This window comes from Pogona vitticeps, chromosome 11 (genome assembly GCF_051106095.1).
Source record: "Pogona vitticeps strain Pit_001003342236 chromosome 11, PviZW2.1, whole genome shotgun sequence".
In the NCBI taxonomy this organism is placed as follows: Eukaryota; Metazoa; Chordata; class Lepidosauria; order Squamata; family Agamidae; genus Pogona; species Pogona vitticeps.
Genome location: NC_135793.1, coordinates 15,135,881 through 15,147,727, shown reverse-complemented (window position 1 = coordinate 15,147,727; position 11,847 = coordinate 15,135,881). Strand labels below are relative to the sequence as shown.

Sequence of the window (11,847 nt, the reverse complement as noted above, 5' to 3'; positions counted from 1 at the left end):
TTGAAGATGGATGAATGTTTCTTGAAAAAGAAATTCCAAAGGCACAACTGCAAACAATTCCAACAAGGAAAAAAAATGGAAGAGAGCAAAAAAGGACCAATGTGGAATCACAAAAAGCAGAGAAAATAAAAAAGGACATATCTAGGAAGTGGAAAGGAAGGTCAGGCCACAAAGGAAGGGTACAGACAAATAGCAAAGTATTACAGGGATAGCTTTAGGAAGCCAAGAAGCCAAGAATGAGCTGAGATTTGCAAGAAAAGAAACAGTGGCTCACCTACTCAATGGGAATGGGAAAATGACAATGAAAAGGCAGAAATGCTCAATTCCTACTACAGTCTGCCCCCCCCCAAAAAAGGGCAGTCTGTGACCCTTCAGGCAATCGTGAGGTATAAATACAGGAGACAAGACTGCAGCTTGAGATTGATAAATAAATAGTCTATGAACACATTATTACTTTGAATGAGTTCAAATCTCCAATGCCATATGAACTGCATCCAAGATTATTGAAAGAACTAGATGAAGTACTTTCAGAACAACTCTCCATTTTTGTCTTTAAATGATGGAGGATGGGTGAAGTGCAGGATGATTGGAGGAGACCTAACATTTCCTCTATCTTCAAAAGGGACAAAAAGAAGGAATCTGGGAACTACAGACTAGTAAGGCTGATATCAATCCTGGAAAATTCTGGAGCAGATTGTAAAGCAGTCACTCTGCAAGCACCTTGAAAACAATGCAGTAATAACTAGAAGTCAACATGGATTTCTCAAGAACAAATACTGCCAAACTAATCTGATCTAATTTATTAATCAGGTAACCTTCCTGGTAGACAGTGGGAATGCTATAGACAAAATATATTTTTTACAAAAGCAAAGCTTTTGACAAAGTGCCCCATGCTATTCTGATTAGCAAGCTAACTAGGTGTGGGCTAAATTAGTGGTTCTTAACCTTGGGTTACTCAGGTGTTTTTGAAGTGCAACTCCCAGAAACCTCAGCCAGCACAGCTGGTGGTGAAGACTTCTGGGAGTTGCAGTCTAAAAACACCTGAGTAACTCAAGGTTAAGAACCACTGGGCTAGATCACTGGTTCTTAACCTTGGGTTACTCAGGAGTTTTGGACTGCAACTCCCAGAAGCCTTCACCACCAGCTGTCCTGACTGGGGTTTCTGGGAGTTGCACTTCAAAAGCATCCGAGTAACAAAGGTTAAGAACCACTGGGCTAGATAAAACAACTGCCAGGTGGATACACAGTTGATTACAGAATCGTAACTGAAGAGTGCTTATCAATGACTCCTTCCCAAAGTGAGAGGAGGTCATAAGTGGGGGAAAGCAAGTAAGCAACTTCTTCCCAGGGCTGGCTGGGACTGGGGGCAAAGTGTCGCAAAAGAACTAACATGACAGGGGATAATTTAGGGAGGCTGTGGTCTTTTAAAGCTGCAGGGAGGAAGAAGTACAAAAACGTAGCTGTTGAAGGAGTCCTTACAAAGATCTCTTGGAGGCTGGGGCTCAGGCTCCATAGTTCAACTCCTCCTGCAATGTCAAGTACATCGCTAAGCGCACACTTAGGGTTGCGCTTCGCGTGCTGCCAAGGCACTGCCTCTACAGGTAGAGTTCTTTTATACCTACAGGCATGGAAAGAAATGAGTCAAGGAGCCCCAGATGTTGCCAAGTCTAACTTCTGCTTCTCCCAGCGGACTGCATGATAGTCTCAAGCAATGGGCTGAAAACAATAGAATGCAATTTAACAGGGACAAGTACAAAGTTCTGCACTCAGGGGTAATTTTGTACCATTACTTAGGAGATAGTATTACTACAAAACGGGGCATAGTAATAGTACAAATGGGAAGGATCTTGGAATTGTTGTAGATCACAAGCTGAATATGAGCCAACAGTGAAATGAGACTGCACAAAGGCCAATGTTATTTTAGGCTGCATTAACAGAAGTATAGTCTCTAAATCCCGTGATATACAAGTCAGCCTCTATTCAGCAACAATTAAACCTCGTCTAGAGTACTGTGTCTAGTTCTGGGCTTTGCACTTTAAGAAAGATGCTAACAAACTGGAACAAGTTCAGAGAGACTGGAAACCAAGCCCTATGAGAAAAGACTGAAAGAACTGGGCATGTTTAGCGTTGAGAAACGAAGACTGAGGGGAGATATGGTAGGACTTTTTGAATACCTGAAAGACTGTCGTACAGAGGAGGACAGAATCAGTTCTTGATCTTCCCAAAGTGCAGGACACATAATAAGCTCAAGTTATAGGAAGCCAGAAATCGGTTAAATACCAGAAAGAACATCCTAACTGTTAGAGCCGTTTTTCTTAGGACATGGTGAGTGTTTCAACGTTGGAGGCATTCAAGAGAAAGTTAGACAATCGTTTATCAGATATACTTTGATTTGTATTCCTGCATGAGGGGGGTGGACTTGATGGCCTTATAAGCCCCTTCCAATTCTATTATTTTATAATTCTATGATCATTTTTGTTGAATTGTGTTTAATAATACATTCTGCTATGATATACATGTATCTTTTTAAAAACGTCATTGCCTTAAATGAATTCATATACTACCTTTTAAAGAGTCCTGCTGCTTTTAATCAGTAACATTTTCATGTATTTTATTGTAACTGATTTTGTAATGTAAACTTTCCTGGGAATTTATTTGAAGGTCAGGATATACAACTACACAAATACTTTGCATTTCCTTATTGTAATGCACTGTCACCACTTCCACTTAAAGTAATTCCTTTAATGTTTATGTTATAATCATATTGTCAGGCAAATTTAAGGTCTGGTCTGAGCGTTAAACAGTTACAGTTCTTTTCTAAGGAGGCTGAATTCCAGAATAGCCATTCAATCTTGTCCAGCAGTTCAGACTTCAAATGTTTGACTCTTACGTATGCATTCCTTACAAATCTGCATCTGTTAGAAGACCTTGACTGCTTTGCCTATGAATATCTTGTTGTGACTGCCCCACAGTGGTTCATCCAAATATGAATGGAAAGTTGTTTTGTCATTTTGTTTTCCCTTTCTGTATGATAATTTCTGGTTCAGCATCTATATGAGAAATGGCAAGGCAGCTTAGAAATCTTTTTTTATTTCCCTCCACCATGCCAGACTAATGATCTACGGTTAGAGGCAAATGCAGCTGTAATCCAAGATCACATTTTCTTTTTGAGTCCTTATTAAAGGGATAATAAATTTCCCTTTTCATTGTACATGCTAGATTTCCCACTTCAAAATGGTATTTTAGATAACATGAAACAGAGTGATGAATGAATAAATAGAAGGCTGACTGAGAGATCAGACAACTCATTAAGTCCATATAGCACACACACATCCTGCATGCTCTTTCATGAATGGTACATGTCCTGGGAGTATTAATGCCCCTTCCTATTTGTAATCGTCACTCACTACCATAGTACTGATTGTGCTATTTTCTTTTTATTTTCAGTGAAAAAAATGCCTATGTGGATCTGAACAATGCACCAACCTGTGTAGAAGACGGAAAAGAGAGAAAAGCCTGATGTATGTGCCATCTATAGGTTGACCACCTACCCTTGAGAATTTTTCCCAAATGTGTTAAAATGTTGTTAGGGTCTATTGCTTGAAAACATGGTTGAAAAACCTGTGACTCTCCAGAAAAGAGGGTGAGGGCTCCAGCTGTTATCAGCCACAGTGAACATTCCTATTTGACAGCAACATTCTCAAGGAAGAATTTTGCACACACAAAAAATGCCTTCTGTTTTGCATTAGAACCTTATAGCATGTGCAAAATGCAAGGTTTTCTGCACCAGGTACAGATTTTTGTACACAAAAAAAAGACTTTCACAATCCTTTTTCATTTGCATGGTAACTGGCATTGAGGAAGCATGCCAACAAAGTCACTCAAATGGGAGATGTGTGTATAAGTTAAGGTGAAGAATTTCTTGATTTCTGGCTCCTCTCCGGCACTCAAGCAGGAAAACATTGCAACATTCCTTTTATCAAGTCACTTTTCTTTCTGACCTTGATTTTGCAGTGCAAACTTTGTGTTCATGTCAAATGTTAACAAAGGTAAAAAGATTGGTGCATTTACCCACTGCTACACATGTTGTTCACCCTCTCTTTGTGAGTTCAACCTGTCATCCCACTTGTGATCTGTGATATGCCCACACGAGGAAGTGCGAATCATTCATTTTGATGGCGTTTAGGCGAGTTTTTGTTCAATATTTTCCTACTGTGGCTCAGGAATGCGTGCAGGATTCATTTCTCACTAGACATATTGTGAAATGCATAACTATTCCTGCAAGGGAACTTGGAGACTAGTGACAATGTATTTGAGGCTTCAGCTCATGTCCAGAACCTCATAACACCATTTTCTGGGGGATGGTGAATGAACTGATTTTGTCATTCATAATTTGCTCATTGCATTATGACTACAGTGCTTTATATTTATAGAAAGGTTTGCTGCTATTTTGCTACATGATCCTTGTGCTTTTGCATATGGGTTTTAGGAAATGCATCATAGGAGTGAGACATGGTTAATAGGATGGTGTGTCCCGCCTTATGCATGCCATGATACATCGATCTCTTACACACTCTTAACATCTGTACATTGTACATATAACCCACGTGACCATGTAATAAGATGGCAGAAGCTGAATGCAGAGCACAATGGTGCACAAAATCTAAACTAATCTACAAACAATCTCCATTTCAATTAAGAAATGAATATTACAATTGGTTGAAACTAGTATAGGCTAGCTATGCATTCAAGGTTTAGATATGATTTAATAAATTCTATTGTCACTGCTATCTCACTACACATGAGTTTGGGCAACTTTCATACTAGTTGGTGATCATCTAGGAAACCCCTACCCACCTGTTTTCTCTTGTCTTTCAATACCATTGTCAAGGCACTTCATTCAAATGATCTCCTAGCCCCTAACTCTTCTATACAGTTATATCACCCAGCTGATCCATGACAGAAAACATGAAAAAAGTCCCGGGCACTGAAGCTCCATTTAAAAGTGGGTCAGAGAAAGGAAGTCAGAGAGATTGGAACTTGGGAAGAGATGGATGGAGAGCATCAGCCAGATGGTTGGGGGGAAAAGCAAGAGGAAAGAAATGAAGATTTAAACTGTTTTTTTGTGTAACATAAATTAAAAATGTGGAGTGATGTGAACAAGGCTATAAGTACATAGTGAGGGTTCCAAATGACATAATAAAACACTTAAGCCCTGTTCTCTGATTTATTACAATGTCAAGAAAATCTCTTGATATGAAAATCTTTGTTATTCGTAGCAACTTGCAATCCTTTTTAATTCTCTCGTTCATAAAGGCAGGGAGGGAGGCACTCAGGATATGTGGCAGCTAGAACAAGAAGCCCTCAGGTCAGTGTGATCCATTTGGGCCGAAGACTGAAATTTTCTCTGAGTCATGAGGTCCTCTTGGACTCCACAATTGTTACCTAGGTCACTCATTTCTATTGCCTCATCTCGTATGACTATAAAAGCTTCCAAGACTGGGTTTTTTTGTTGTCAGGACAACAATTGTATGTACCTTGCCTACCTGCCATTAGAGATGGCTGCAAATGACTTGGGGTTATGCACTTCGATGGATTGGAATGTAGCCAGAATTGGAAATCTGCACGACTCTGGGTGTGGGGGGAAGGAGAGACATACCCCATCATTTAAAAATATGCACAGATGAATATACATATTTTTAAAGGTGTGCAATGAAACACATGTTTGATAACAGATGCATAGTTATACTTTATCCTGTGGGAACAGAAATATGTGTGTTTTTCAAATGAAGACAATAATGCAGAAATTTGGAACAATGCACACCCATGCAGATACAGCCAATCCACACCCCCAACACAGATTCACTACAAGACAGTAATTTGTTATTTTGTGTAGAAGGTGTTTAGGGTGTCTCCCCCCCCCCCCCCGATCATAAGTGTGACAAACTGCTCCAAAATGGATCTGGCAGAATAACAGATTTCTTCTTACTATCCCTGGCTGTTGTTCTCCTGCATTTTTTTCTAGGACCTCATTCAAAGGATTTCGGCACCTGCTTCCAGACCTGCAAACTCTCTGATCTGTTTATGCCTAGGGATGTGTGACTAATCCAATTTGACTTTGAGGTTGGATTGGCTTGTCCTGGTGCATATTTCTTGGATTCACTATCTGAGCGGATGTAATCCACATTCTATATTCCTTACACTGATAAATGGCTGTGGCCTCATCCTTCCCCAAATGAGCACCTCTGCAGATCATGCATAGAAAAGGGTTGCATGTTTCAAATGGTCACAAAACATTGTCTAACATGTGTGTGTGTGTGTGTGTGTGTGTGTGTGTGTGTGTGTGTGTGTGTGTGTTTGTTAGTGGGGCAATGTGTTCAAGAAATGTATGAAATTCAACACATGCACACATGCATACTTCAGGGCAGATGGAGATGAGCAATGAAGGGCCCAGGTATCCTCTGATTAAATCTCAAACCATGAAACCAGACAGAAAATATGCAGGGTATAGAGGAATTCTTAATATGGACTATATTATAGATATGCATATCCCTAAGAGCAGCTTAGAATTTTGAAAGAAACACATAAAATTGGTTTGTTTTCTTTTTGCTACAAACATTGTCACAAAACACCACATCCAAACTTGAATTCTTAATTCTGTTCAAGACTGTTTGGTTCTTAGACCTTTTTAAAGTGTCACTGCCCAAACTGTTAGATATAGATACATATACCAGCTCACAGCCATCACAGAAAGTGGATATATCACAGAACACTCACAATGAGACTTTTGAACTCAGCAATATCTGAGATTATGGGTCCTTCAACTGGAAAAATGTTTTCCAGTGGTATTTATCAACTCAGATTTATCAGCAATAAAATGTCACACTCTTAGTCTGCTTTGTCTCAAAGTTGTTTGATTTTGAAATGGCATCCACTAAAAGCAGCTCTGCATGTAAGATGATATATGTATGAAATACATACCTAAACCCTTCTGTTCTCTCTTTCCTTTTAAAAAGGAATGTTTTAATGTATGAGGAAAAGAGCTTTAAGTAACACTGCTCCAGATTCTCATGAGGTGTGATATTCGATGGAAGATACAAGCTTCTGACGAACACGAGGAACCCCATCAATGCCTTTCATTTCAGTGTTGTTTTATAGTTTTCTTTCACATACTTTGATATGTTTCATATTGATGATGTTAACATTCTTGAGGGGAAAGAGGAGACCACGTTTTTCCTCAGACAAACCATTGGTTCATCTAGCTGAGTATTGTTAGTTCTGCCCACAACAATTCTTCAGGGTTTCCTAACCCTGCCTAGAGATCCTTGGTATTTTCTGGTGGTCTCTGTTGCACCCTAAACTCCTTATATGTCCCCACCTCTGTCTTTAACTTGCCATTTGAAGAATTAGGCATGGGTTTGCTCACAACTCACAGGAATAGTCATGAATTTTAACATTCTCTTCTTTTACAATCTTCATCATTCAATGTCAGCGACACTTAGTTACTCCTACATGTTGGTTTTGGCCACTTTTGCTATGACATTTCCCTCACCATCACAAAGCCAGTCCTCAGCTAATCAACACACTAGTCCACATGGCTTGAACTTAATTCATTTTTATCGTAGAAATTATTTCAGTAAAATACAGTTTTATTCCTGAACCTAATCTAATCTTTATGAGTTTCCCCACTCATTTCAGTGAAGACCCTGCTGACCTTGACTGCTTCCTTCCTCTCTCTATCCTCTCTCCACTTTAATCTGTTCTTTCCCACTCAATCCCGGACATTCTCACAGACTGTGCTCCACACGCCACACCACATGCTCCACACTCACCTTTCCCGTCACCCACTTAATATCTTTTTAAAACTCTATGCAGCCCACTTATGGTGTTTACATGAGGCAATGCAATCAAGCATCATAGTATCCCATCCAATTACTAATCATAGGCAACCTTGCTTATTTTCTGAAATCAGAAGAAGTAAAATCAGAAGGGATACTGTGTTTAGCAGAGTAGGGAGGTACAATAGCAGATGTTCTAAAACAAAACCATCAGATGGGAGATTCTCCAAAGCAGCCATTCCCAATGGAGGCCATATGCCCCCCTGAGGGGCCCTGGCACATTTGAAGGGGGCTACAGATTGGAAACAATTCTTCATATACCATTTAAAAAGATTCTACATGCAACTTCTACAATCCTGATTCAGCCTCTATTTCTTCCACGTTGGCCATGGCCAAAAAAAAGAGATTGAGAATGGATGCTCCAAAGTACCTGATTCTGCCCTCTCCTGCCATGAGAGACGGAAGAATTGCAGTGCACCCAGAAGGAAGTCATACTGAGTTTGATGGGGCTTCCAAAGTAAGGAGCTATAGGATTGTAGACTTAATTCTGTAAAGCACAAGTGTCAGGTGAACAAGATTTGGTAAGCTGAGAAAGGACTGGAGCTAGAGTTTTAGTCCAGGGTCAAAACAGGTTCTGCTTTTAACATGCCATCAGACAATGAAAGCAAGTTTATATTTCAAGAACACAATCCCCCCCCTCCAATATTTGCTCGGAACAATTGAAATGCAAGTAAAACCCATGTTTAATTCTTAAGGACACAACATGAAACAAACAAGAAAGCAAACAAAGAAAAAATCAATTTATAATTTAGCAGGATTTTTGGGGAGATCAAAAAGGTTTGAGAAATCTGATGATATATTTAAGCAGATGTAAGTAGATTTAAGTAGGTGTAAACTGCTGCTTCTCTCTAGTTTTCTCATCTAGTTTTGCCCTCACTGACATTTCATGTGATTTCCAGGCAACAAATCATAGACTCAGTTCCTGCTCTTTCCAGCAAAAAAAAAGATGAGGTAACAAGATAATGGAAACAATTCTTGTCTGAAACCTAAGGGATGAAGTTATGAGTCGGAGTAGACAATGCTGTGAGAGACAGATGACTAGCAGCTCACAGTGAGACAGCTTTGTTATCTTCCTGTGAAGTGTAAAGAAGGTATTTCAGCTTTGGTCAGACCTCATCTGGAATCCTGTGTCCAGTTCTCGGCATCACAGTTTAAGAAGAACATTGACATGTCCAAAGGAGGGCCACCACAATAATAATAATAATAATAATAATTTATTGTCATTGTAAGTATATACACAGTATACAATGGCAGAAGTTCTGGAAACCAAGCCCTCTAAGATGGAGACAACTCAGTATCTTTAGCAGGAAAGAAGACTAAGAGGTGATAAGACAGCCATGTTGAAATATCTGAAGGGATTTCATGTGGAGAATGAAGCAAGCAGCTTTCTGTAGTGCCAGAGGGCAGGACTGGAAGCAATAGATTCAAAGAATGTAAGAACCTCAATGGATGGAACAACATATTGACAATAACAGCTCTTTGGCAGTGGAGGAGAATAAGTTAGAGGACTGCGGGTTTTTAAACAGAGCTTATATGGCTACCTGTCACAAATACTCTAGCTGTGGGTTTTCTACTTTGGCAGAGAGTTGGACTTCATAACCCTTGGGATCCCCTTCAGCCCTACATTTTGATGATTCTTTAACTCCTGTGAAATTGAATGAAGCAGTTTCATACATACATATGCACACACAGAGAGAAATCTGGGAGCACAATGGCAAAATTACACTTCGATTGATTTACATCTCTCAAGCATTGCAAATGTACAGTTGTAAATTGGTACACAGTTCACTCCAAGTTCAAAAATGAGTGATTAAACAGACAGAAGAGGCTTAAGCTATCAACAGTTAACTATAATGAAAAAGCTTCGAAAGAATGCATTTTCTACTCCCAACTTGAAAAATTAAAAAATAAAACCTTTTGAAAAGTGTCTGGCCTTGTTTCTCATTGACTGATATTGCCTGCAACTCCCCCTAGTGAGGCTGCAATGAAAATGAAAACCACTTCTAGGAACTACCCAAGCAACATCAATCCCTCTTCTTTGTTCTTCTACCTCCGTATTAAAATCTGAATGGCCAAAATGCAGTTTCTAACAATGCTTTGAAATGGCAGCAATAAAACATATTCATCTAGGCAATAGAATCAAGAATAGCAAAATAGAACTGGGGGTGCAGGATGAGGTAGTTTGCCACAGAAGAAATTCCAATTACTGTGATTATTTTCTTTTGACTGCTATTGATGGAAAGTCATAACAATATCAGGGAAATACACTTGCTTACAATTCATAAGGAACTAGTCATTTTGGGTAACTAGGCTGAGAAATCTTTAAAGGGGGCTTGATTTCTTTCACAGCGAAGAAATCAGAACCAAGGCGTTATTATTATTTCACGTTTCCTGAATGATCTACTGTGTGAAACTGAAGTAAAGGGCAGCTGTGTGGTCATAACAAAATAAAATCCAAATGCAAAAACAGGCAATATTCTTATGTGAAACTGGTGGATGGTAAATTATGCTCAAATCACACAAAAGCACATACAGAACACCTCGTGTATTGCACTGGCAGGCTTAGTGGGCTCTTTTCCTTGTTTTTAAGCTGTTTTAATTCAATGCTGCTTTAATGTGATAGCCTGTTTACTGGTATTTAAATGCTATAATTTATTGCGGTTTTGGGTGCACCCTTTTCTAAAATTTATGTTTTAAACTCGGAATGTAACAATAATGATGGTAGAGGATATTGTGGGAGACCTTCACTCAGAGTAAAGTTTAGTAAGAGCCAAATATGCTGCTAACATAATATCTTGCGTTGGAGAACTCTGTCCTAGAGAATTCTGGGATTTGCAGTCTGGAAAGGTACTTAGAATTTTGTTGCACATCCCAGGAAAAAAAAACATAGCGCCAGACTACAGACCGCAAGCTTTCTAAAGATGGAGCTACAGCAGTTAAGGTAATATAGAACTGCTATAGTTGTCCATTGAAAATACAAACACAGTATTTCTGAGGGACAAACAAAGGTACGACGCCCCTCCATCAGTTCAGTTAGGTTATTTGATTGCTCCCTGTTCTTCTACCAACATTAACAGCTGTTCCATCATAAGCATCCTTCAGTCTCTAGAGACTATGGTAACGTATTCTGTCTGGAGGACTTGGAACAGCGTCTAGTGTTTTGATGCTATATGTGAAGCTGGAGTGTCCTTTCCAGAGCACGAAGCCTGGGTAAAATAATATGGAGGATAGGCTGTTACCCAACCAGCAAATCCTCCCTCTCCACATCACTGAAATAGTCCAATGGAAAGGCAAGAGTTGGCTTCCAGCGATGTCGCAGGAGTTGACAGAACGACACGAACTGCCTCCAGGACTCTGGCTCCGGATTTTGTCTCGAGGTTGACTCCTGAAGCCTTTTCCATCAGTGGATATAGCCACAAGGCAGTGGAGGTTTGGAATCGGAGTTTTCCTTCTCCTAGATGGGCTGCCTTCCAGGGCTGAACGAGTCCCACCTACCCGGCCTGTTCCCTTATGGCATGGGCGACGATGGCGGCACCTCAGTGGGGGGTTTGAAATCAGAGCTGTTCCACTGGACTGCTAATGAGCTTTCAACTATTTAACCTGCCTGCATGAAAGAGCAAAAGTGTGCTGCCGTCCCATCTCTCAACCTTTCTATGATCAAGTGCGATGTAGCAACCCCTGTCCCAGAACTGCCTTCATCAAAGGCCATTCCAGGTCCTCATGATGCTAGTTCAGTTATGCTGAAACTTTGAAAAGATTTTGGATCGGAATATGTTTTATTTCTTCTCTTCCAAGCCCTTTCCTTTTCCCCTAACCCCTTCTCCCCCCCTCCGTTTTTAATCATGTTATCTTAGCATAACCCACCCAAACTCAGGCTTGTCAGTTTTTAAAATAACTTCCCAGTAACATGTTTGACACCAACCATTACCCACAACAGATCCAGCGGCCA

The 11,847-nt window shown here is 40.0% G+C and overlaps 1 long non-coding RNA gene across 1 annotated transcript; it reads left to right on the top strand.

Moving 5' to 3' along the window:
* Positions 1-1,240: 1,240 nt before the first annotated feature.
* LOC144584468 (uncharacterized) lies at positions 1,241-10,717 on the top strand. Its single transcript, XR_013538733.1, has 2 exons — positions 1,241-1,329; positions 3,448-10,717. It is a non-coding gene; the product is annotated as an uncharacterized LOC144584468 (long non-coding RNA).
* The last annotated feature ends 1,130 nt before the right edge of the window (positions 10,718-11,847 follow it).